The sequence below is a fragment of the Podarcis muralis genome, chromosome 1 (assembly GCF_964188315.1).
Source record: "Podarcis muralis chromosome 1, rPodMur119.hap1.1, whole genome shotgun sequence".
NCBI classification, from domain to species: domain Eukaryota; kingdom Metazoa; phylum Chordata; class Lepidosauria; order Squamata; family Lacertidae; genus Podarcis; species Podarcis muralis.
This window is the reverse complement of record NC_135655.1, coordinates 12,266,358-12,293,848: the sequence shown is the minus strand read 5'-3', so window position 1 is coordinate 12,293,848 and position 27,491 is coordinate 12,266,358. Positions and strand designations below refer to the sequence as shown.

The window sequence follows — 27,491 nt, the reverse complement described above, 5'->3', positions numbered from 1 at the left end:
GGTTGCACCCCCGATATTACACTGAGCTTCAAGAGGCATTTGAAACATCTCCACAGCACTATGGGAGATCAAGGATCAGGCTAAGAAAAGTGGCCTGGGGAGGGGGAGGGGGGAGAAACACTTGTGACACACTGTGAGTTGGAGGTGGTTTTTCTTGACTTGATTTTTCAAGAAGGAAAGAAAAAGAATTTCACAAGACTAAAAAGGAAATAAAAATATAACAACAACAACAACAACAACACTTAATAATAATATATTATTTATATGCCACCCATCTGACTGGGTTACCCCAGTCCTTTTAAAGCAATAGGAACAGGGATAGGATAACCTTTAAGAAGGAAGCTTTTAATTAAAGGCACAGTTGCCCCCAAAGCCTCTATATTGGAGTGAGCCTTTGAGAGGAGAAGAAAGAAGCTCGAGGAACTTCTACCATCCGGTTCCGAAAGTGGCCCTTTCCTCCCTGCAACTATCTGAAGGGGAGAAAACAGCTTTTTGTAAACAAACCAGTTGTCTTCCTGTAACTTGTTTTTGAAAAGCGATGCTTCTTGTTATAATCATATATAAACCCACTTTGTGAGGTCTGCCTGAAAAGCAGTGTATAAATACCACAAACAAACAAACAAACAAACAAACAAACAAACAAACAAACAAACAGTGTCACTGGACAGTTGGATGTTACAATTGTATTTTATGTTTTAAAAATCACTGCAAATCAGATTGGGTTTTTTTAAAAGAAAAAGGTGAGAGGACAAAACTGATTGGGAGTGACATTGTTCAAATTCTCCAAAGAAAGTCGCTGATGGAAGGATGTCATTTCCATACTATTGTGGAAGCAACTACAGCCAATCTGTTTTTTTGTTTTTGGTAAGCCTCTGTTTGCTTCAAAAATTGGGGCACAGAAGACAAATGAAAAATTTGCTCTGAACCCAGTAGACTTCTCACATAGCAAACCAAAACCCTTATCACTTTGTGGGATGTGGGTGAGCTCCTCCTAGATTAAGTGGAAATCAATGCCGAAAATGCAGTTTGCATCTTCCGTTTCAGAAGGGTGGAGCTGTGATTTGTGTGGTGTTCACAATACGGGTTCGAAGGAAGTGTTTTTCTCAGAAATATTGTTTCAGCATCAAAAACAAGTCTCTTGGTTTCCCTATCGCCCCGAAACATCTTTTTAGATGGCATCTTTCAATAGTGGGCCATAACTTGGCTTTGTCAAAGGCAGATCGCTCCAGCTTTCTTCATAGCTGGCTGCTACAGTAATGACAGGCCACAGTTGCCCTATACATTTGAAGCGCTTTTATGCCACTTTAACAGTTATGAGTTCTCCCAAAGGATCCTGGGAACTGTAGTTTGTTAAGGTCGCCGAGAGTTGATAGGAGATCCCTCTTCCCCTCAGAGCTACAGTTTCTGTAGCAGTGTAACAATCAATCCCGCTTCACAGGGAACTCTGGGAATTGTAGCTCTGTGAGGGGAATATGTGTCTCCTAACAGCTCCTGACACCTTTAACAAACTACTGTTTCTAGCCCTTTCTCCTTCCATGTCTTCCTCTCCAGGTGCCCTGTTCTGGGGTCCAATTCAGAAGGAAGCCTTGGCAGATGTGGACAACTAGGAAATAAAAGACCAGGGCAGCTTCCTTGAGCTTAGGAATTTGATTTTGCTTGAGGGTGTGTGTGTGTGTGTGTGTGTGTGTGTGTGTGTAAGCTGGAGAACTTTCCTGGGAACATGAAAGGCCTTTGCAGGTGCCATGGCACTTATGGGCACCATTTTGATGGACCTAGGGCCTGATGGGTTATAAGGCAACATGTTGCATTCCACACACTAAGCCCCAGGCTTAATCCTCAAGCATTGCCAGCTGGTAGGATCTCAGATGGAAGGGCCTGGGAAGGCCATGTTATACTTAGGAAGAACCTCTCACCTTTGGGCCTTTTCATGGGAGCAGAAGGGAGATTCAAATCCCCATTGGCCCTCCTTTATATTCACTCAGTGTTGAAGCAATGATTCTTCAACATCAGCTTCGTTGGACTGGTCATGTTGTGCGGATGCCTGATGATCGTCTTCCAAAGCAACTACTCTATTCCGAACTTAAAAATGGAAAGTGTAATGCTGGTGGTCAACAAAAGAGGTTTAAAGACTGTCTCAAGGCAAATTTAACAAAATGTAGTATAAGCACCAGCAACTGGGAAACACTGGCATGTGAGTGCTCCAGTTGGAGAACAGCCTTTACCAAAGGTGTCATGGGCTTTGAAGACACTCAAACTCAGGATGCAAGGGAGAAATGTGCTAAGAGGAAGGCACGCTTGGCAAATCCACACCGTGATCAGCTCCTGCCCAGAAACCAATGTCCCCACTGTGGAAGGACGTATGGATCAAGAATTGGCCTCCACAGTCACTCATTGTTAAAACCGTGTTTATGGAAGACAGTCTTACTCGGCTACAAGTGATCACCAAAGAAGAAGAAGATATTCACTCAGTGCTTTCATGACATCACAAGCAGTCCTCATCCAATGGCAACAGTTGGGGAGGCATCATGGAATTGCAGAGTTGGAAGGGACCACGAGGGTCATCTAGTCCAATGGGGCTTGAACCCAAAAAAAGTTTATAGCCCAATCTTCATCTGCCCTGATAAAAACCACCAAATAAGGACTGACTGAATTTCAGAGGGGATGGGCGACAGAAAAAAGGGAGTAAAACCAGGCAGGGGGAGGAATAGCAGACCCTCCAAGTGTCCCTACTTTCCAGGGACGTCCCTGATTTAGAAAAGCCATCTCGGTTTCTGATTTGATCCCGGAATGTCCCACTTTTCCTTAGGAGAAATGTTGGAGGGTAGGGAGTTATCCGACCCCTGAGCCATCTGAAGGCAATCCTGTATAGGGAAGTTTTTTTTTTAAAAAAAATGTTTAATGTTTTATTATGTTTTTATATATGTTGGAAGCTGCCCAGAGTGGCTGGGGCAACCTAGTAAGATGTGTTGGCTTATAGCAAAATTATCATTATGGAATGGGACGTCCCTATTTTCACTGGAGAAATGTTGGAGGGTATGGAATAGAATGGCTAGAATTTTGCACATGGAGAATGTTCCATGCTGCAATAATAATAATAATAATAATAATAATAATAATAATAATAATAATAATAATAATAAGTTTCCCCAACCACTCTGGGCGGCTCCCAATCAAGTGTTAAAAACAATACAGCGTTAAATATTAAAAAATTCCCTGAACAGGGCTGCCTTCAGATGTTTTTTAAAGATAGGATAGCTGCTTATTTCCTTCACATCTGAAGGGAGGGTGTTCCACAGGGTGGGCACCACTACCGAGAAGGCCCTGTTGCAGTTTCACCTTCTGATGTGGGGGTTTCCTGAAACTTTTAACCACTACACTAGGGGGCAGGGGGAACCTGTGCCCGCCCCGGAGTTGCTGGACACTGACAGCTGTCACCTCTGAACATTAACCATGCCGGGTAAGACTGATGGGAATTGTAGTCTAGCAACAGCTGGGAAGGCACAGGTTTCCTCCACCAGCTGCCCTGCAATTAACCAACTTTTTGGGGAGTAAGCAACATGAATCCAACAGTGACACAGAAGGGCAGCCCAGTCATGCAGCCCCATGGAGCGTGAGTCAGGCTTTTAATGTTTCCCTTTCAAAAATGAATTAGGAGTCACCTGCAGCTGGAATGTAGAGCGACTCCGTTCGGTTGGGTTCATCTGCTCCTCGTACGTGACACCCTTGGCTGGTTTTGCTGAAAACCTTATTTTCATAATGAATGTTAGCACGCGTGACCTCGACTCGTTCTTGTTCTTACTTGACAGGAATTATCTCATGCAGACAAACCACAGGTGATGCGCAGAAGGATGTGGTAATTGACTGATTAAAAAGAGAAAAGAGGTGGGGGTGGAGGGTGCCGGGGGTGGGGCGGGAGATCCCTTTCGAACCTTATGCAATTGGAGAAATACTATTTTCTGGGTCACTTGTTTGTGCCCCTGTTGAACTTGCTCAGCGGCATGAAAGCTTATCAAAGCATCTCTAGAAGGGGCAGATCCTAACATGTCGAAGCCAGATCTGCAGACCCAAAAAATCTCGACTGTTTTTTGTTGCCTTATATCTGTAGTTTCTATTGTATCAAGGTAAAGGTAAAGGGACCCCTGACCATTAGGTCCAGTCGTGACCGACTCTGGGGTTGTGGCGCTCATCTCACTTTATTGGCCGAGGGAGCTGGCGTACAGCTTCTGGGTCATGTGGCCAGCATGACTAAGCCGCTTCTGGCAAACCAGAGCAGTGCATGGAAACGCCGTTTACCTTCCCACTGGAGTGGTACCTATTTATCTACTTGCACTTTGATGTGCTTTTGAACTGCTAGGTTGGCAGGAGCAGGGAGCGAGCAACGGGAGCTCACCCCATCGCGGCGATTCAAACCGCCGACCTTCTGATCGGCAAAGTCCTAGGCTCTGTGGTTTAACCCACAGCGCCACCCGCGTCCCTTATTGTATCAAGGGATCAATGCAATTCCTGAAAAGGTCCCAGATTCAGTCTGCATCATCTCCAGGTAGGGCTTGGAGAGACCCTGCCTGAAACCCCAAAGAGCAGCAATAATAAGGTTTTCTTCCTCTGTCTTAATAGCAGAACTTGTGGACACCCAATGAAGCTGAGTGTTGGAAGATAGAGGACTGATAAAATTAAGTACAGTGGTACCTCGGGTTACAGACGCTTCAGGTTACAGATGCTTCAGGCTACAGACTCCGCTAATCCAGAAATAGTACCTCGGGTTAAGAACTTTGCTTCAGGATGAGAACAGAAGTCACGCAGCGGCGGTGTGGAAGCAGCGGGAGGCCCCATTAGCTAAAGTGGTGCTTCAGGTTAAGAACAGTTTCAGGTTAAGAATGGACCTCTGGAACGAATTAAGTACTTAACCCGAGGTACCACTGTATCTCGAAACATAACGAAACATAAAACTTTTTTTTAAAAAAAACTTCACAGTACAGGGCTGCCTTCAGATGTCTCCTAAAGGTTGTATAGTGTCAGGCGTCAGAGGAGCCAACCCCCACGGCAGGTCACCAGGAACGGATAAGACAAGGAAAAGTTCTTACCGACTGCTTTTTATTCCATATTCACAGAGAGAGGCTTGGAAATAATGGCGCTACTCTGAGTGAATCTCCTCCCTCTCTCTCATTATGCACCATCGCTATGGGTGCTGAGATGTGTCCTCTGCCTCTGAGCTCTCTGCTCTCCGGAGCACAATTTCTGTTCTCATCCTGAAGCAAAGTTCTTAACCTGAAGCACTATTTCTGGGTTAGCCGAGTCTGTAACCTGTAGCGTATGTAACCTGAAGCGTATGTAACCCGAGGTACCACTGTATGTCGGAAGCCACCCAGAGGAGTTGGGGCAACCCAGTCGGGTGGGTGGGGTATAAATAATAAAATGATGATGATGGAATAGGGCGTCCCTATTTTCATCAGAGGAATGTTGGAAGGTTTGCCAATGACCTCCTGCAGCCTTAGCTCCTCGCTCCTTCAATGTACGTATCATTTGGGACGCACTTGTGATGCCATGATAACGGAATTGGAAATCTGACAGCAAGACAGTGTGGAGCAGGGGGTGGTGTGTGGTGTTTAAGTGAGAAAGCCACAAAACACATAGGGTTATCTCAAAGGGTTTTTGTGACTAAGGCTGAAATGGGGGAAGCTCTGATGTATTCTGCTCTGAGTACTTTGTAGAAAGCAGCTTTGATTTTCTCTTGAGAAAAATGTGGAGCAACGTGGCACCTTGTCGACTTTGGGTAAAATGTGAAAGGACGGGAGGAACTTCATTATCGTAAGCCGAATTCTGGTCTTCAGTTCTTTATCACTTCAATTCTTTAGAGCTTTAGGCATTTGCAAGTTGAAGTATGCCGTTTTAGAGCACTTTCCCACTCAAATTAAAAAGTGTGTTTTAGGGGAAAAACACAACACAAACCCAAACAAGCCCTGCTGAGAAATGTTTGTGCCTGAGGCCAAGTTTTCTATGCTGCAATGAAGAGCCCAGCTCATTAATTCTTGATCAATTTTACATTGTAACACACAAGCTCTCTACCTCCAGAAGGGTTCAGAATTTATGACTAAACGTTGTTGGCTTTTGGAAAAGGGATCTTATTTGTATAGCATAATGAAATGTGATTTATAGATGTCAAAGAAATAAACAACTATCTGACTTTTAGAAGACATCTGAAGGCAGCCTTGTTTAGGGACACTTTTAATATTTGATGAATAATTGTATTTTAATATTTTGCTGGAAGCCTCCCAGAGTGGCTGGGGAAACCCAGCCAGATGGATGGGGTATAAATAACAACTTATTAGAATATTATCATAATTATTATAGTCAGAATTGGTAAGCGAGTCATCTGTAGGCTTAGGGGACCATAAGCTCATGAAACTATAAGGATGGAGGCAGATAAAGGTCAACTGGTACCGATTTGGGGCAAAATTGTGCTGATTTGGGGCAAGGTATGAAGAAGATTTTGTGATCTCCAACTGTAAATCTTGAGGGTGGTCCAGCACACTTCCTTGCGTGTGTGCTAGTTAGCATAAGTAATCGCACAGCTTTGCGTTGAAAGATCAAGTTGCACACGGCCGATGTCAATAAAACACTCACGAAAGCAATAAAGCTCAGTCAAGCACTGTTTACTTGAAAGGCAATTTACAACTTTACTACCGCACAGATAGTAAGGCACATTTCTGTCCTCCATGCTGCCTGCACACAGGCCACAGTCTCTCCCCTGTAAGAATTGCGCATGCCCACCGATAAGTGCTCCACGCCTATTTATAGGCTGCTGCAGACCAAACAAAATTTCACTTTGATGCTTCAAGAATCTTCAAGAATCTTCTCTCAGTTTCTGGAAATGAATGACCCTGTCGGGGGGTGGGGTGGGTTACCGTGAGGTGTGGTCAGAGTTCGGTCCTGGGTCGAGGGTCCGGAGACTGTCCACCAAGGGTGAAGCGGGGTCCAAAGCAAGAAGTCGGGCGTGGTCGGGAACTCCGGAAGAACAGGTCTGGGTGCTGGCAGAAACAGGTTTCCAACGACGTTGCTCCCGCAACCTGGGACTGGGCTGACTGGCCTTTATCTCCTCTGAGGCATAGAGCGGTTCCGGCCCACAGGTAACTCACCTCTCCTGGCCTTAAGGCGAGCACTCCTCCTGAGAGAACTTAGTTCCCTCCGCCTCTCTGCCCTGAACCTCTGCAGCTCAGGAGAGGCTGGAGGGTTACTGGACCCAGAGGCAGCTTCACCTTCCCCTGACAGGGCTGGGAGAGGAGCACCTGCAGGCAATGGGTCCTCAATCACCCCCTGAGCCCGAGTGGATTCAACTGGTGTCTGCTCCTGAGGATCTGGCACAGGTGCGGGCCCATCAGATTCAAGGCCCTGCCCCAGCTTAGCCGGCCCTGGAGGCGGGGACTCCTGTGCAGACTGCGATTCCTCCGGTTCAGCCTCTGAATCATATTCACGGGCCATCACAGACCCTCTCACACTTACTCTAACAAGATCTCACCTGAAATCACGCGAGATCTTGCGGGATGCAGCGGGGCAGCCCCAGTCCTGCTGGCTATCCTCCCTCTCTGACACCCAGAACAAGGAGAGTCCTGCATATTGTTGAGCAGTGGGCCGGACGGGCTCAGAGGGCAAGTCCACCCCCTCGTCGCAGCCTCCGTCTGCTTGGGAGCGATCCGGAGTGAGAGGCTAGATGGGGAAGGCAATGTCTCCAGAGCCAGAGGAACTCTGCTGTGTTGTTTGCTTTCTGTGAATAAAAGCTGGTTGCATTTCTTGCCTCGCGTTCTTTCCTGCCCTGTGGATGACCTGTGCTCACCTGATGGCTCCTTGACAATGTGTGAGGGCCGGCCCTATCATTCTGTAGAGTTGTCTCTATATCACATGACTCTGAAACTAGATCATATTTTTTGGGGGAGTAGGAAATCCCCCCCCAGCCTTTTGGGAGACACAAATGTCCAAAGTGTTCAAGAGCCTCTGAGCTCCACATTTGATACTGCAATTGTGTCTCCAACAGATTCACTGGTGCTTCAGCTAAAACATAAACTCTCCCGATTGGATTACAGTCATACCTCGGGTTACAGATGCTTCAGGTTGTGTTTTTTTGGGTTACGGACTCACCGAAACCTGGGTTCCAGTGGACACGCATGCGCAGAGGTACTAAATCACGCTTTGCGCATGCGCAGAAGGGCCGAATCGCAACCCGCATGTGTGCAGACGCGGCGCTGCGGGTTGCGAACGTGGCTCCCACACGGATCACGTTTGCAACCCAAGCGTCCACTATGTTGGTAGTTATTGCTTTCTTTTGTTCTTTTTCTTGTTTTTATCTTGCATTTTTATGCTGTGAAGCACCCTGAGATCTACAGATGAAAGGCAATATGCAAAATAAATAAACAAACAAATAAATAAACAAATTTCACAGTCCAGTTTATAAAGGCTAATCAGTTAGGGGCTCAATGGCAAGTGGGTTAGATGCTTTGGGACAATGACCATATAATTCAACAATTGTTTCGAAAGGCTCACACCCTGTAGGAAAAACCAGATTTTCTGCTGCTGTTGTCTTGAAAGTTCCCTGTTGCTGTTTCTCGTTCGTTCCCAATTAAGCACAAAACTCATTCGTGGTGGTTATATCATGTGTGTTGCAAGTTGCTAAGCTACATGGCTCCAGGCTGCCCGAAGTCTTGTGTTGTGAAACGGCTGGAGAAAAGTGCCATAAAACAAACAGAGAGGGTCACGTTAGTCCTGCTTGACCTCTGGCCTCTCTGCGTTTGAGCTTTTGCTTGTCCCTGGTGGAAGGAATAAAGGCCAGGCACAGTACCTGCCGCTTTGCTTCACAGTTCAAAAGGCAGCAGTCCGTGATACATTAAATGAAAAACCGGAGCCTCAGCTCACCTTAGCTGCAAAGACATGCGAGAGTGTGTGACTCTTATTTATGAACTAGAATGCAGCAGCCGGCTTTCTGGCTCCAGAGACTGCAAGCAGGCAAATATTGATAACATTGGCAAAACGGAAACACCATTGGGAAAGCTTCCCGAGTCAGTAATTTATCGGTCCCTCGGAGAACAGGCTCCACCAAGTGTCAAGCCCAGATATAACTCACGACATGTTAGAATTAGAAAGACAAAGCTTGATTACTCCAAACGCAGGAATTTGCAGCAGACATCTCACCGGATGACAACATTTAGGCACGTTTGGCAGGAAAGATACCAACTCTTGTGTTGTGTACTGAAGTTCTCACCCTGGGCCAGCAGGGGGATACTGTAGATAGTTTTCACTCAGGTCCACATATGCAAATAAGGAATTGAAAGTGATGTTCAGTGATTGGATAGTTACAGAAAGTTGTTACTGTTGCTTTAGCCCAGTTCTGTTCTGGGCCTGTGAATAAACAAGAGCTGTTTGAAGAATCGCTGTGTCGTCTGATATGTGCACACACAACTTAACATCTTGTGTGTCTCCTGAAACTTTTATTTCCCTCTTTCGTGTCATTGCTCCCCTTCTCATGCACCCCTGTGAGGTTCAAAATCTGCTGAGGAGGAGGCAGATCCGGCCTCTGAGGAGTTGCACCACAGCCATTGCTGCCACAGCAGCAGTGGCAGCGGGTGATGCATTTCTTAGAGGACGGGTCTGTTGTCCCTGCACATCCTGCTGCCTGAGGCGGTTGCCTCACCTTGCCTCATAGGTGCGCTGGCCCTGCCTGGCTGAACTCAGGCCTAGAAATCTCAATCCTAACTTGGGTCATAGAATCATAGAATTGTAGTATTGGAAGGTTGGACTCGATGGCCCTTTTGGTCTATTCCAACTCTATGATTCTATGATTCTAAGGTTGTCTAGTCCAACCCCCTGCGATGCAGGACTACTGCAATGCTCTCTATGTGGGGCTACCTTTGAAGGTGACCCGGAAACTACAACTAATCCAGAATGCAGCAGCTAGACTGGTGACTAGGGGTGGCCACCGAGACCACATAACACCAGTCTTGAAAGACCTACATTGGCTCCCAGTACGTTTCCGAGCACAATTCAAAGTGTTGGTGCTGACCTTGAAAGCCCTAAATGGTCTCGGCCCAGTATACCTGAAGGAGCGTCTCCTCCCCCATCGTTCTACCCGGACACTGAGGTCCAGTGCCGAGGGCTTTCTGGCGGTTCACTCACTGTGAGAAGCCAAGTTACAGGGAACCAGGCAGAGGGCCTTCTCAGTAGTGGTGCCCGCCTTGTGGAACGCCCTCCCACCAGATGTCAAAGAGAACAACAACTACCAGACTTTTAGAAGACATCTGAAGGCAGCCCTGTTTAGGGAAGCTTTTAATGTTTGATGCATTACTGTATTTTAATATTTTATTGGAAGCTGCTCAGAGTGGCTGGGGAAGCCCAGCCAGATGGGCGGGGTATAATAATAAATTATTATTATTATTATTATTATTATTATTACTACCCAACGTGGGGCTCGAACCCCTGAGGTTAAGAGTTCCATGCTCTGCCAACTGAGATCAAGGCATTCTCTTTCTCTAGACTCCTTCTGTTTATCCAAGTGCAGGATCGTTCTAATGAAAGATGATAAATTTATACAATTCTCCTCTCCCTGTTTCCAGAGTTCATAACTACCATTAAACTCACCTGTTTTGTTTCCCTGAAGATGAGGGTCATTCATTTTTCTGGAGACGTGTGAATTTCAAACGACGGCTGCATTTCTGTAATTGTATTCCCCCCCCCCCCGAAAGTGTGAATTAGGTAGATTCACCTTTAAACACGAATAGAACTGAATTTCTCCTGTTCCTACACCCAGCCTTAGGTGGAGATGTCTGGGATAGAATCTGGGACATTCTGCATGCAGCACAGTTGTCCCACCACTAAGCCAGGGCTCCTCTTCACCCACACTCAATGCTCACAGAGTAAATATCGATCTCTCCCCATGTAAGAGGCTGCCATCAAAAGAACAAACAGCTATAGTCTGCCGTTGAATGGAAGGGCCCCTTGAGTAGATGTTCTCTTGGGAACAGAAAGGGCCATTGAGACTGAATATGAAAGTGGTGAATTTCATTCTTGTTTCCTCAGTTCTGCTTCGTTTTTTTAAAGAATCCAGCAAAGAGAGATACCAAGAATCTCTATATCAATGGAATCCTTTTGGTCTTTTGCTTTGAGAGAGAAGTGCTTTGACGGCCCGTTTTCAAATGTGCAGTCCATTTATGAAGGACACAAAAGCTTGCACACACTTATTGAATTGTTGGTGGACCGATCTGCAGATAAGGGGGATTGTTCTCGATTCCAGTTTGCTTCCTTAAGAATTTCCCCCTTCCTCTCTGTTCTCATGTAATGAAATGTAACCGAAACTCTCTGCAAAGGAGACGAGACAGGCAAATTAAGGAGTAACGCTGGTCTTGCTGTCCCATTGCTGTTACTCCATCTTGCCTGTGTCGTTTCAGCGATAGACCCCCACCGACGCTCGGAGCAGTTTTCTCAGGTTTCACCCCACTGATACAGCTCCCTGGACTCCTGCCCCCAGGGCTCTCACCACAATCAAGATCAGAGTCAGATGTAACAGGGGCTGTTGAAAGCGGTGGCTTTCATATTTCTCAAGGCATGTTAGCAAAGAGTATTTTAAGAGCTGGGTATCGCAAAGTCTGGGCAGGGTGGGCTTGCAGTTCCCATCAAAAGCTCTCTGTTGCCCATCTGATTCACCTTTCTGTAAGGACTGCAGAGGGTTACTGGAATTCGCTTTGTTCCTTAGCAAAATAAATGCCGTCTAATTGCAAGTATTCCGAAGCATGCTGAAGTGAACATGATATTAAGCACGCTGAACTGAACATGGGGGTGGAGAGGGAGAACCTTTTCTCCCAGAGCTGTGAGCAGGGCAAAAGAATGGAACTGGGTGAATCTGTACAATTCCGTATCTCAGGTCTTTCGTTCGCCTCGTTTCTGCATCAGTTGAAAAAAAAGGCACATGAAAATTCGTACACATTGTTCGAACACAACCATGGGTTGCCCCCAAGATTGAAGTGACGCGGCAGCTAAAAAAGCCAATGCAATTCTGGGCCGCATCAATAGGAGTATAGCATCTAGATCAAGGGAAGTAATAGTGCCACTGTATTCTGCTCTGCTCAGACCTCACCTGGAGTACTGTGTCCAGTTCTGGGCACCACAGTTCAAGAAGGACACTGACAAACTGGAACGTGTCCAGAGGAGGGCAACCAAAATGGTCAAAGGCCTGGAAACGATGCCTTATGAGGAACGGCTAAGGGAGCTGGGCATGTTTAGCCTGGAGAAGAGGAGGTTAAGGGGTGATATGAGGAGGAGACTTAGGGGGCTGTGGGAAAGCAGGGACCTTCAGCCCCCACAACTGCCTCATTGGGGCAAACCCTACTGGGAAGAGTTGCTGTGCTCACTAGGCCTGAGCTGTTCTGTTTCTTTGAATAAAGAGTTAACTTCATGGACACCTTGTGAGTTATTCCTGGCCTGCTCCTGACACCTGCCCTGACTGTGAGAGAGAGAGAGGTGGAAGTAGACAGAGAGAACACTACCGGGCCCAAATTCAAGGTGCTAGTACTAGCATATAAATCATAAAATCATAAAGCTGAAGAGTAAGAAGGGACCATGAGGGTCATCCAGTCCAACCCTCTGCAATGCAGGAATCTCAGCTAAAGCACCCGTGACAGAGGGCCACCCAACTCTGCTTAAAAACGTCCAAGGAGAGTCCACCACCTCCCGAGGGAGACTGTTCCACCGTCAAACAGCTCTTACCACCAGAAAGTTCTTCCTAATCTTTAGTCAGAATCTTCTTTATAAAGCCCTAAATGTCTTGGGACTCAAGTATCTAAAAGAGTGCCTTCCGCAATATCAGTCACCTTGCAACCTATGATCAGCAGGTGAGTCATAGATGCTCTACCACTAAGCCACATCTGTTCCCCTTCTGTGCTGTCCTACTTTGAACCTGTGGTTAGGATGCTGAATGGCTCTTTGGTCTTGCGTCAGAGTCCTGCAGCACCTTAAAGGTTAGTAGGTTCAGTCTGGACTCAGACCAACCACAATATGCAAAGTCAACCCTTGGGGACTGAAAGTTTTAAAACGCCAGTGTAAGATAACTTGACCCAGTGCTAGGAAATCTGAAAGCTGGCCAAGAAGCAACAGGAGTGGAACACAAAGCTACGGGTTTCGTGTTAGAAATAAGATCAGCAAAGCCAGTCTCTGCTTCGAGGAACAGGCTGTCTCTCCTCTCCGCCTTGGTTTATTAGCCAAAGGTTTGGATTTTTACAGCAGCCGGTATCGGCCCAGGCAAGTCCAGGCTTGCTTAATGAGATATTTTAATTGTGAGGACAAGAAGAAGGTATATATACAAGCCATTGAAAAATACAAACTGAGAAAGGCCATTGTTTGCTGTAAGAAGAAAGGTTATTGGTTGCGGGTCGGTGGAAAAGTCATGAAGGGACTTTACTTGATAAGTTGCCTTTCTAGAGGAATACCTTGGCCATATGTAAACTATGCCTTTAAGGACATCCCCCCCCTCTCTCTGTGTGTACTCCCTTATTTTGTTCTCCTTTGAATATAGGAAGCTGCCTTATTCTGAGTCAGACCATTGGTCAATCTAGATTATGGACTACAACTCCCATCATCCCTAGCTAGCAACACCAGTGGTCAGGGATAATGGGAATTGTAGACTGAAAGCAGCTGGAGACAATGTACCCCAAACCTGGGTCTCCAGCTGTTTTGAGACTACAATTCCCATCATTCCTGACCACCGGTGTTGCTAGCTAGGGATGATAGGAGTTGTAGTCCATAAACAGCTGGACTACGCTCAGGGGAGAATGTTGCTTTCGTTTTAAAGACCAACAGCAACAAAAATGAGTGGTAAAGGGCCTGTGCTAAGCTGCCCTCCTTTGCCGCTGATCAAAAGCTAAAATACCCATTAGGACACAGATAGTTTCTAATCCAGTGCTGATTATGACAGACTGAGCATGTGCTTAGGGCACCAGCAACAGTAGCACCCCCAAAAACTGAGAATTTCTCTTAAAAAAAGAATTTGATAGTCATCATGAGGAAAATTGGGGAAAAAGATGTTAAAAGACTTTCTTACACACTCATTCTTCATTTTTCTGCTCTCTTCTTATGACATAGGTGAAGGTAAAGGTACCCCTGCCCGTATGGGCCAGTCTTGACAGACTCTAGGGTTGTGCGCCCATCTCACTCAAGAGGCCAGGGGCTAGCGCTGTCCGGAGACACTTCCGGGTCATGTGGCCAGCGTGACATCGCTGCTCTGGTGAGCCAGAGCCGCACACGGAAACACCGTTTACCTTCCCGCTAGTAAGCGGTCCCTATTTATCTACTTGCACCCGAGGGTGCTTTCGAACTGCTAGGTTGGCAGGCGCTGGGACCGAGCGATGGGAGCTCACCCTGCCGTGGGGATTCGAACCGCCGACCTTTTGATCGGCAAGCCCTAGGCGCTGAGGCTTTTACCCACAGTGCCACCCGCGTCCCCTTTTTATGACATATCCTCACCTAAACCAGGGGACCTCCTTCTGACATCAGTCAAAATAATGCAAGGAAATCATATCCTGTCATGTGTTGCAATAAACTGATGTTTGGTTTTTTGCTTTAAAATATGCATTTGTATGGACGCTTTAATCTAGTATATAGATTTTTATGTATGCGATTTTCCTGGAGAATTGCACTGAAAAATCAGAGCAGTGTGAATTTTTGCAGGACGGCTGTGCTTTGATCTGCGTATTGTTTTGAAAAGTGCAAATTAGGTAAGTTCGCCTGTGAATGTGAACTGAATTTGTTCCCTAGTGGTGGAGACACAAAACTTTGTGAATGACTGGGAAAGGAAGTGGAAAGCAGGAAAATGGCTGTGGGGTGGACAGAAGAAGGAAGAGAGTGCAACCCATATCATCCAGTATTTTCCTGTGGGGACTCCCCCCTCTCCTACCTTGGCTCTCCCACCCTCATCAAGATTGCTGCTGGGCTGTGTCAGTCAGAATCTCTGTGGGTTCTCAAAGTCTTCCTTGCCTTCCGACAGATCAGTCTACCAAAAACTTAAAGCCAGAACCTTAAACTTAAAGGCTTCTCTGAACTCAGCAAAATTCAGCGGCTATTAGCTGAACTGCAAATCTTCAGCTCATCTTTCATTTATTTGTGCTTCTCTATTAATTATTCCTTGTTTAGGCTTGTCCACACAGCTTTTTCCCCACTTTCTCTGCTCTCAGTTGGCGGTGGTGTGCACTAGAATCCAGCATTTATTTTTAACTTCAGGGGAGTCATCGTGGGGTAGGGTTTCTGGAGAGAGGCTCAAGTCGGATTCCAGACAGATCAGATTTTGGGGAAGTTAACACCTTATAAATTAATGCGTTCTGGGCTGGCTCACGGCCCTTTCATGTAGAGCTCCTTCTTGAGGCTCTGTTGCCTGGTATAATTAATTGCCGTCCTTAGCCTGTTAAATAAAATAGAATAAAAAACCCTAAATCATCTCCAACCCTAGAAAAGTGAGGTGCAATATCAAGAGTGAGATCTCACAGAAACAAAAATGAAAACATAAAGGCAAATGATCCCTGAGAGATGCTTTTATTTTTTAATTTTTTGATGGGGGAACTACTGTATTTTCGCTCTATAGGAAGCACCCGACCATAGGCTCACCTTGTTTTAGAAGGGGAGAACAAGAAAAAAAAATTCTCCCCCTCTCTGCTCAGCGCCCCTTCAGCGAAGCGGCAGGAGAAACGGAGCCCCTTCCTTTTCTCCTCCCGCTTCGCTGAAGGGGCGCTGCGCAGCTCTCCCTCTCTGCTGAAGCCAGGAGAGTCTTGCTCTCCAGGCTTCAGCGAAAGCAATGCATAGCCTCTGGAGCCCGGAGGGAGCGCTCCCTCTGCGCTTCGGAGGCTTCGCGTTGCTATCGCTGAAGCCAAGGAGCCTGCATTCGCTCCATAGGACGCACACACATTTCCCCTTAATTTTTGGAGGGGAAAAGGGCGTCCTTTAGAGCGAAAAATACGGTAACATTCAGATCTGCCACACATGCCCCTTATACCTATAACAGTTTTACCACGGAATTGCCTGTTGGTGAAGATTAGTCCTCATTTGAGAGCATTGGTGAGGACATACCTTGTGTGAACGTCTTGCAGAAGCCCCAAGTCCACTTTCCGAGCAGCCCAAGCAGTTATTCCACAGGAATAGAGGAGATTCTTTACTTAGATTGGATGCCTTCAGCCTCAGGACCACATATTTGTGACTGAGCCAAAATGCTAGGGTTATGAATGGCGTTTCCCTTGGACTTGGAATGATAACATCTTCGATGGTGTCTCACTGGTGGTAGCCTAGCTGGTTTCCGGGGTAACTATGGGGGGGCAGTATGGAGAGGGGAAGAAAGTACAGGAAAATGTCTCCCAGCCAAATCAATTGTGCCTCTTTGGTGGTGTAGAGGGCGGGAATGTAAGCTGGTCGGTTAATGTGCACAATTGCCGGGCCTTATTGGAGGATGTGCACATAATCCTTCCATGAAAAGGGGACTCTGCACATTTCTGCACATGCATAATCCCAAAGAGAGCTTGGAAAGTGTGCATATATTGACTGGCCTTTGTATGCTCTTAGGGTTGTCATGTGTCCTCTTTTTCCAGGACATGTCCTCTTTTCAGGAGTAAAATTTCTGTCCAAGTGTATTTTTTAGAAATTGCCAAAATGTTTCTGGCTGTACTTTCTGGATGAGACATAGACATAATTGGTGGTTGAAGGCTTGCTTTCCTCTTCTTTTCTCCTGCCCCCCTCAGCAATATATCACAGCTTCTATAGCCTACATGTAGTAGGGGTATTTAAAATGAGAGTAGTCATAGCGTCCTCTTTTTTACTCTTCAAAATATGGCAAACCTATAATAGGCTCTGGGGAACATACAAACCTAGATTGCATTTTGTACATTCTCTGGGCAATATGCACATTTTCTGGGCAATATGCATACCCTTCAAGAACCATGCTCTCCCCCCCCCCCCCCCAATTTCTTGTTTAAAAGTGAAGTTGCACACGTAACGCCTGTTTTTTTGTATTTTCAATAACTGAGGGTTGGGCTGAGGGAGGGGCTATTGTACAGCAGTAAGGGAGAAGCTGGCAGAGTACATTTACTCTTAGTTTTCCCTCCCCATCCTTTGCCCGACAAGACACCCGATCGTTTAAATAGAACGGGGTTTATGAATTTTCAGTACATTTTGGCAGGACCGAGTCATTGACCAGTAGGTGGCAGCATAGTGCAAGGAACAGGGATTTTGTAACAAGAATTTATAACAAGAACTTTCTTCTCAGTTTATATTTACTGGGCCATCCGTACAGAGCTTTGGGTTGTTTGCTGGTTGCAATAGCCACTTTCGTTTTGTTTAGCAGCCTTTCCACACACACACACACACACACACACACACACACACACACACACCCTTTTTGGCCTGGGAAAACATTCCCAGATATATAGGAGACACCACGGTTCAGAAGTATAACAAACCATGTTAAGGAAGTCTTGAGGCACCCTAGCTTATGAGGCAGGGGTTGGGGGCAGTGGTGGGAACAAACAGCAAAGCAGATAGTTTAGTGATCATCATATCTTTACCACTGAGAAAAAAAGCTCTTGGGGTTTTGTGCGAGGCACACACACACCAACACACAATATTGCACTCGGCGCTTTAATATCCACTTTAACATTTTTTAGAACATAAATAAGAAGAGCCTACTGGATCAAGCCAAAGGCCCATTTAGTCCAGCATCCTGTTCTCAGCAGCTGCTCACCAGATGCCTGTGGGAAACTCGCAAGCAGGATTCGAACACAAGAGCCCTCTCCCCTCCTGTGGTTTCCAGCAACTGGTATTGAGAAGTGTTGCTGCCTCTAATGTGGAGACTTGAGCACAGCCAACATGGATGGTAGCCATTGGCAGCCTTTATCTCCGTTCATTTTGTCCAACCATCTTTTAAAGCTCTCCTAGTTGGCGGGAGTGAGAGCCACGGTTTAACGCGGGTGGCGCTGTGGGCTAAACCACAGAGCCGAGGTCTTGCCGATCAGAAGGTCGGCGGTTCGAATCCCCACGATGGGGTGAGCTCCCGTTGCTCGGTCCCTGCTCCTGCCAACCTAGCACTTTGAAAGCACATCAAAGTGCAAGTAGATAAATAGGTACCGCTCTGGCGGGAAGGTAAACGGCGTTTCCGTGCGCTGCTCTGGTTTGCCAGAAGCGGCTTAGTCATGCTGGCCACATGACCCGGAAGCTGTACACCAGCTCCCTCAGCCAATAAAGCAAGATGAGTGCCGTAACCCCAGAGTCGGTCACAACTGGACCTAATGGTCAGGGGTCCCTTTATGTGAATGAGTGCTATAACAACAACAACTTTATTATTTGTACATCTGACTGGGTTTTTGTACGCCATTCTGGGCGGCTTCCAGCATATATAAAAAACACAATAAAACATTAAACATTGAAAAGCTTTCCTATAAAGTGGTACCTCGGGTTAAGAACTTAGTTCGTTCTGGATGTCCGTTCTTAACCTGAAACTGTTCTTAACCTGAGGTACCACTTTAGCTAATGAGGCCTCTCACTGCCGCCGCACGATCTCTGTTCTCATCCTGAAGCAAAGTTCTTAACCCGAGGTACTATTTCTGGATCAGTGGCGTCTGTAACCTGAAGCGTCTGTAACCCGAGGTACCACTGTACAGGGCTGCGTTCAAATGTATTCTAAAGGTTATATAGTTACTCATCTCCTTGACATCTGGTGGAAGGGCGTTCCACAGGGTGGGTGCCACTACCGAGAAGGCCCCTCTGCCTGCTTCCCTGTGGCTTCGCTTCTCACAGTGAGGGAACCACCAGAAGGCTCTCGGAGCTGAACGGTGGGGGTAGGGCTGCCATACATCTGAAGAGGAGGGAGCTCTTGTGCCCTGGTTCTGCTTGCAGGTTTCCCACAGGCATTTGGGTGGTCCCTGTGAGAACAGTGTGCAGGGCTAGATGGGCCATTGGCCTCATCCTGCAGGCTCTTCCTATGTCCTTATGGAACCTGGAGATTCTGTTAAGCTATCAGCCACAATCATTTTTTTTGTTATACAGCCATACCTCATGTTATGTCCGCTTCATGGTATGTTCTTTCAGGTTACGTCCCGCGGCGACCCGGCAGCACCAGAAAGGGTTATTTCTGGGTTTCGCTGTTCGCGCATGCACAGACATGTAAAATGACATCACGCGCATGCGCAGAAGCGGCGAATCGCAACCTGCACATTCGCAGATGCACCGCTGCGGGTTGCGTTCTTTTCATGTTGCGAATGGGCCTCCAGAATGGATCCCGTCCGCAACCAGAGGTACCACTGTATATAGGATTTGTACAGAATCTAATCGGCAAAACCCCTAAACGGTTTTCTGAACCAATCCCATATTAAGCCGCATTGGCTGAAGCTCAAATGTCATGTCAATGAGCTAAGATGGTAGCCACCCCTGTGTTGGCTCCTGGAAGCTCAGGGCACTTCCTGGCTGTTTCTATTTTCCAGTAGGATTCACCCACGTGCCAGGTTGTAGAATTCATCGAATTGTAGAGTTGGAAGGCACCGCATGGGTCATCTAGTCCAACCCCCTGCAATGCAGGAATCTTTGGCCCAACATAAGGGTTGAACCCGTGACCCTGAAATTAAGATTCTCATGCTCTACCAACTGAGCTCTCGTTGATTTGGTGCCCTTGAGCAACAGACTTTCTTCCTTTCCCCTGAATGGGCATTTTGCATGAAGGAAAATGCATGGAAAAGCATGGGATCACATTTGCTTGAAGCAGGCGTCATCTAACCTCTCCACAAACAAATCAGAATGGATGCTCAGCAGCACCACCATCTAACCTCCCTTCAGACAAATGAGGATGAATGTTCAGTAGGCAGATCATTTGGAAAAAGACCTCCATCCCACACAGGCTTGCAAGGAACATGACGTCACTTCCTGCCCTAACGTTGCTGCCTCACATATAGTTGCTGACATTGATATGGCATGCAAAAGACCGACGGGCTGTTTCCTATGGTTCCCCTTCTTTATGCAGGAGAAGGTTGTGGAAGGTCTCACTAACTAAAGGAAGGAGCAGGGGGTTTGCGCACTCACCCTTGCAACTGTGACTCCTGAAAACATTTCCCAGAGGATTGGGTGACCCTCGGAAACAACACAGGCATGAGTGAACTTGTCAGTTTTGCTTTATCTGAGTTTCTTGCGTCTCCAATGCCAAGTCCAGTTCTCCATCTTTCCACATCCGTTTGTGGGCAAGCCTCTGGAACGGCGGAGGCCATTGGTGGGTGGGGCCTGGGGCAAAATGCGGGCAGGGCAGCAGTTTTGATTTGTACCTTTGTAAGGTTACGTTCAAGCCGCACACAAAAACAGGTTTCCACACACCCCCTCTGTAGGCAAAACCTTCCATTTCTATAGAGAAAAGCCCTTAGATGCACCACCTCCCTGGAACTTGCAGCGGCAGATATTTGCAAACACAGATTTCCGACTCTCAACGTTGGTTTTGACCCGTCATGTCCCCAGCTCTCGTTTTGCATAAACAAAAGAGCACCGGGGAGTGTCTGGGTTAGGGTGGGAGAGCCCAAGGCGGATGTACCTACAGCAAATAAATCGCTTCCTTGCTAATGTAGGGAAAAACCCAGCTGCCCCTTTAGCTGTGTGACGTGGTCGGTGGATGGAGGCAAAACTGCTTAGCTCTGCTGTATTGTTTTGCGCTGAGATGTAGGGCACAAAGAGCATGGAAATGGTGTTGCTTACAGCAAAAGAAACAAGGATTTCCTCCCCTTCATTTCTTGCATTGTGCCCCTTTGTCTAAGATCCATCATGATTGCAGTGCCTCAGAACGCTTGACTGTTATCTAGCGATATTTTGCAAAATGAAGGACAGATCGTGAAGCTGAGGCTCCAGTACTTTGGCCACCTCATGAGAAGAGAAGACTCCCTGGAGAAGACACTGATGCTGGGAATGATGGAGGGCACAAGGAGAAGGGGGAGACAGAGGACGAGATGGTTGGATAGTGTTTTTGAGGTTACCAGCATGAGTTTGACCAAACTGCGGGAGGTAGTGGAGGACAGAGGTGCCTGGCGTGCTCTGGTCCATGGGGTCACGAAGAGTCGCACACGACTAAACGACTAAACAACAACAACAAATTTGTTGTTGGCCCTCTTTAATTGCTTTTGCTTCAGAAGGGTCCGAGATCTAGGATCATATCACCACCATCATATATTTATACCTCGCCCATCTGGCTGGGTTTCCCCAGCCACTCTGACTGGCTCCCAACAGAATATTAAACAGAATAAAACACCAAACATTAAAAACTTCCCTAAACAGGGCTGCCTTCAGATGTCTTCTAAAAGTCAGATAGTTGTTTATTTCCTTGACATCTGATGGGAGGGCGTTCCACAGGGCAGGTGCCACCACTGAGAAGGCCCTCTGCCTGGTTCCCTGTAACTTCGTTTCTTGCAGCGAGGGAACCGCCAGAAGGCCCTTGGAGCTGGACCCCAGCTGAATGATGGGGGTGGAGATGCTCTTTCAGGTATACTGCTTAAGTCCGCTGTTGTGGAGTTGGGCATCTGCTAAGGGCCACAGCCCAGTAGGGGCCCACTGGCAAGAACCCACTGCACTGGCACATTGGGCTACATCTATGCCATACATTTGAAGTACTATGGCACCACTTTAAACAGGCATGGCTTCCCTCAAATGGGAACTGTAGTTCTGTGAGGGGAATAAGGCTCTCCTAGCAACTCCCAACACCATTCACTAACTAGAGCTCCCAGGATTCTTTGGGGCAAGCCACACCTGCCAACCTCACTAAGGGCCCCTCCAGACGCCCTTTTCATTGTGTATTCAAGGTGATTTTAGCTCATGATAGCAGACCCTCCAAGTGTCCCTATTTCCCAGGGACAGCCCCAGATTTACAGAAACTGCCTCCGTTTCTGATTTGATCCCAGAAGCTTCCGCTTTTCCTTGTTGTTGTTGTCTTTGTCCATGGAGTTTTCTTGGCAGCGATACTGGAGTGGCTTGCCGGTTCCTCCTCCAGGTGGATCACGTTTGGTCCAAACTCTCCACTATGACCTGTTCATCTTGGGTGGCCCTGCTTGGCGTAGTTCATAGCTTCTCTGAGTTCTTCAAGCCCCTTCGCCACGGCAAGGCAATGATCCTTAGGCCGTCCCTATTTTCATTGGAGAAATGTTGGAGGGTATGGAATAGGATGTCCTTATTTCTATTGGAGAAATGTTGGGGCTGGGAATAGTGTTATTCAGTGCTTTTTCCTCCTAAAAAGTGTTTAGGGGTACTCTCATTTTGCTACTCATATTGAAATTGTTGTTGTTTAGTCATTTAGTCGTGTCCGACTCTTCGTGACCCCATGGACCAGAGCACGCCAGGAACTCCTGTCTTCTACTGCCTCCCGCAGTTTGGTCAAACTCATGCTGGTAGCTTCGAGAACACTGTCCAACCACCTCATCCTCTGTCGTCCCCTTCTCCTTGCGCCCTCCATCTTTCCCAACATCAGGGTTTTTTCCAGGGAGTCTTCTCTTCTCATGAGGTGGCCAAAGTATTGGAGCCTCAGCTTCAGGATCTGTCCTTCCAGTGGGCACTCAGGGCTGATTTCCTTAAGAATGGATCGGTTTGATCTTCTTGCCGGTTCCTGCTCCAGGTGGATCACGTTTGGTCAAAACTCTCCACTATGACCTGTCCATCTTGGGTGGCCCTACATGGCATAGCTCATAGCTTCTCTGAATTATTCAAGCCCCTTCACCACGGCAAGGCAGTGATCCATGAAGGGGCATATTGAAATACTGCCCCTCAATGAGGCCAAACGTAGATTCACAAAATGTTTAGGGGTATGTGTACCCTTGCGTGCCACCCAGAAAAAAAGCACTGGTGTTATTAAATGATCTGGCTTTCCATATTGCTGGCACCTGCAAAGGTTTCAGGGCAGTCATACCTTTTCCAATCAAGGCTTCTCCTGTCACTTCCCACAGAAATCCTGTAAATTTTCACTCCACATATGTTCCGGGGTATGTGTTGGTCATGCTTTTGTTGCACCATAGTGCTGGTGTGCCCTTCCAGGCGGCAATGACATGGTGATGCTGGAGAACAGTTAATAAAAAACTTGCCTGCCATTCTCACTGGCAGCAGCGATTGCGGCCCGGTGCGGCCATTGGAAGTTGGTGTGGGGTGGAGTGGGATTTCCCCGTGTGTCTGACAAAGAACGTTATTTCCTGCATAGCTCAGTTGGTTAGAGCCTGGTGCTGATAAAGCCAAGGTTGCAGGTTCGATCCCTGCATGGGGCAGCTGCATATTCCTGCATTGCAGGGGGTTGGACTAGATGATCCCCAGGGTCCCTTCCAACTCTACAGTTCTATGATTCTATCAGCAAAGGACTAGCTCCTAACTTAATATAAACAGAGTGTGTTTTATTAACACCGTTTCATACAGAGGGCTTACTTATTGAGATATTTATTGTGGGACAGAACACAAATTTAAATAAGTATTTCTACACATTTTTTTTAAAAAAATATAGATTAATAGACTGATCCATCCATCTCAACTTTTACAGCCTGTTCATTCAGCTTCTTTTTTTAGAAAGAAGCGAAGACCATTACATTTGCTGTTGCTGCTTTTGCTTGTTCTGCGAATGTTTTCTATTTTTATTCCTTTTTAAAAATCAGCTGCAATTTTAATTATTTTTATTTGATAATTTTTCTGGCCTCACTTCAGGAAAGTCAGCTGGAACAACAACAACAACAACAGCAACAACAACAACACTACTTTTGTTATTTATTTCCCACCCATCTGGCTGGGTTGCCCCAGCCACTCTGTGCGACTTCCAACACATAAAAACTTAATAAAATGTCAAACTTTTTTTTTAAAAAAACTTCCTGGATCCTTTCCAGAAAGCATCCAGGAATCTCCACAAATATATGGATAAATAAATGATACAAAACTCTCCACCACTGATTCTGGGACCCATTATTCACAATCGACGGAGTGGGATCTCATCAATATCCATTGCATTTTCTGAATCTGAAATTTCTGCAAGCAGGAATGGGAAGTTGTAGCTTTGAGCCATATTTGCTTAAGAATGGAAAGTTTGTTCATAGAGGACTTGGAGTAGTAGCTACAAGCGGGAGCTGCGTGTCCCACATGGATGTTAGTGGCAATTATTACGTAAACTATTGTGAAATGTTTGCAAGGGAGCTTGTTTTGTTAGCCAAGTGCTAATTGGACCATCTCCTTAAGTCTTCCACCCTCTGCTCATACTTGCCTAGAGAGGGGAACCAGAATGGAATGGGGAACGACTCCACCTTAATTCCGTTTCAGTTATGTAATGGGCCAGTACATTAAAAAACGTATATGGGATTTTTCCTTCCATAAAATAGGTTTAGCCAAGTAGAACAAACAGAAAGACAGGAGGGTTGCTCCTTTGTCCAAATGAACAAGGGAATTCCACCTACGTTAACCTCAGTGTGAGGCCCTGTCAAACCAGATTACGCCCCTGCCTCCATTCCCAAACCGGTGAGAGGTTAGATTTGCCAGCAAAGTCACTTAATTATTGCAAGCGTAATTTAAGAAAAGTCCGGATAACACTTTACTGAGCAAAACTGAACACAAACAGCCTATAATCTAACAAGAAAGGGACAGAGAGGTTTTGTCTTTCTTAAATCAGGACTTGTAAATATCAGGGAGACATTCAATTAGCACATACAGAGGGAAAACTCCCTCAGAACTGTACAGCTAATCAGAGCGCATTCCACCTCAGTGAGGATCATGCTACTGTTTGGCTGCTAAGCAACACCTCCAACCTTTGGTTAACTGAATTGCAGATAACAGAATTAACCCTTAAGGTACACGTGGGATGATCTCTGTTGTTGAACTTCCAACAAGATTATGTAGCATGGGTTTGTATAAGGAGCAAAGCAGGTGAGGTTGGGAAAAGCAAATCAGGGCCCTGGAAAGACAAGGAAGGCAATTGGCAAAGGATGAGTGAAAAAAGCAGGGGAAAGAGAGGATTGCAATGAATGTTGCTCATTACCTGGAGTTGGAGTCAATTCTGGTGGTTTCTCATGCTCCTGAGAGTCAGCTAGCCTTTACTAGGGACCAAGCCTTTGGTGTGGCAGAACCTGCCCTGTGGAACTCCCTGCCACTAGAGATTTGGCAGGAATCGTTCCTGCCTTCTTTTAGTCAGGCAGTAGTCATTATCATTGTTTTTTATTTTAGTTTGCAAACATTACACATATGTGTTACTTTCTGCCCTGTTTTTGACATTTCCCTCCCATCGAAATGCATTGAAATTGATTGTGCTTTTAACTGTGCAATTAATTGTGTTTGTTTTGGCCATAGCAGACAACAAGACGACGGATGTGGGTTTTAGCAGAAGCCGAACTGCAGCAGAACAGAAACAGAGCTGATTGTGACAAATGCAGGATGGAATGGAAATCTCTGTCTCTTTACACTTCTGATTCCAGCAATCAAGAGAGGCAGTAGTTTGCAGGAAGCTCAGACTCGCTGAAAATTCTGGCGGCTGCACGGCTGAAATGTGATTTCTACCCTGATGGTTGTCTGCTTCAAACCCTCTTCTTTCCTTTTTAAATGTTAGTCGTATCTGTAATCCTTTTGGCACCCAAAAAGAAAGCTTCCCCATACCTGACAAAGCACATGTTAGAGAAACAGCAAGCGTGAGTTACAGATTATAACATTCAGAGATGCTTCTCCACTCCTGTGCCAAAACTCCTCCTTTCTTGTACAGAGTTGATCCCTCTGAATTAATCAAAGCCATCAATCCTCGGAGTTTCAGTTTGAGCACTTGGCAATAACAGGGTAGTGTTCTTCCTCTTTCAGAGCAGAGCAAGTCTAGTTAGTTGAAGAAGCTTAAAAAACAACACCTGAGGGTGTGTTTTCTATTATTTACTTTAACCATGGAACACTCTTCCCCTCTCCAAAAATAATGGTTGATTCCCAGAAACCAATCTGCATTGATGGAGTGAATGATCCCTGGAAATCTCTACAGTTATTATTTCCCCCTCTGGAAAAGCCTTGCCTGATGACAGGGGTGTCAACAAGATAAAAAGCTATTCCGTTCGTCTTTTGGAGAGCAAAAACGATTTGCAGTCCTTATCTTAGTCATTCTCCTAGCAGCCCTATGAGGTAGGACTTTATTATTGTTGCAGAGCTCAGAGATTAAGGGTGCAGCTTAAGTGACGGGGCTTAGCCTAAGACCACCCAAGACGTCCGTGGGTGAGTTAAGATTGGAGTTCTGGTGTTCCCCCACCCAAGGTTACATGCTGAGATGTTGTCATGGACTGGCTGGATGCAGAGGAGTGGGGGGCACCAGCTAGGGAACCCCCAAAGGAACCTCCAGGGGAAGAAGGCCCAGGGCTGGGGAATGGTGGTGGGATGACGACGAGTGGTCAGAGGAAGAAGAAGGGGTAGGCTGGGAGGAGGAAGAGGTGTTGGAAGCTGGAGGGGCAACAGGGCTTAGTGAGCAGGAAGAGTCTGTGGCAGAGTGCAGTTCAGACTCTGCAGCTGAAGCAGAGGCTGGAGAGGAGTGTGGGGGGGGGGAGTCAAGAGGCTTCTGAAGAACCCAGGGAGTCCCCCCCTCCTGCTGCAACCAGTTCCCCTCCCCCCTGGTCTCCGAGAACACACAGAGAAACAAAAAGAGCAGAACAGAGATTAGATGTGTGCAGACACAGTTTTGAGACTCTGTGTGGGGAAACCCTGGAGAAGAGGAACTGTAGAGTGGGAGGGGGGCACCTTGAGTCCTCGCAACTGCAGCATTGGGGAAAGACCTCCTAGGAATTGCTGAGACCACTAGGCCTGAGCTATGGTTTGTGCCCTCCCCCACCCCCAAAGGAGGTTATGCTTTCCTGTACAAGGTCTCAGTTTCCGGCATCTCTGGTTCAAGGCTAGGAAAGAGACCTCTGCCACAGACCTTGGGAAACCACTGCCAGACTTGCCAAATGGACCTAATGTCTGGCACAAGGTAAGACAGCTTCCTATGCACACAGAGACCTGGGATAGCTCAGTTAGTAAAGCATGAGACTCTTACTCTCAGGGTTGTGGGTTTGAGCCCCACGTTGGGCAAAAGATTCCTGCTTTGCATGGGGTTGGACTAGATGACCCTTGTGGTCCCTTCCAACTCCATGATTTATATTCAGTTTTTCCATAATATTTTAAATACAATGCAATATTTCTCACAAAAATATATGTTTTTACTTCCCCTCACTCCTTTTGTGGCTTCTTTTTTACAGTGGTACCTTGGGTTACATACGCTTCAGGTTACAGACTCCACTAACCCAGAAATAGTACCTCGGGTTAATAACTTTGCTTCAGAAATTGTGCAACGGCGGTGCAGCGGCAGCAGGAGGCCCCATTAGCTAAAGTGGTGCTTCAGGTTAAGAACAGTTGCAGGTTAACAACAGACCTCCAAAACGAATTAAGTTCTTAACCTGAGGTACCACTGTAAATTTATAGCATAGCATCTCCTTCATCACTCCAATTAATAATTACTCCCT

General features: G+C 46.6%; 1 long non-coding RNA gene across 1 annotated transcript in view; it reads left to right on the top strand.

Annotated features, from left to right (window-relative positions):
* LOC144326673 (uncharacterized) overlaps nucleotides 1-27,201 on the top strand; it is a 58,479-nt gene extending 31,278 nt beyond the window's left edge. The window contains exon 2 of the long non-coding RNA XR_013391651.1: nucleotides 25,321-27,201. This is a non-coding gene — a long non-coding RNA (uncharacterized LOC144326673). The remainder of the gene's footprint in view (nucleotides 1-25,320) is intronic.
* Nucleotides 27,202-27,491: the final 290 nt, after the last annotated feature.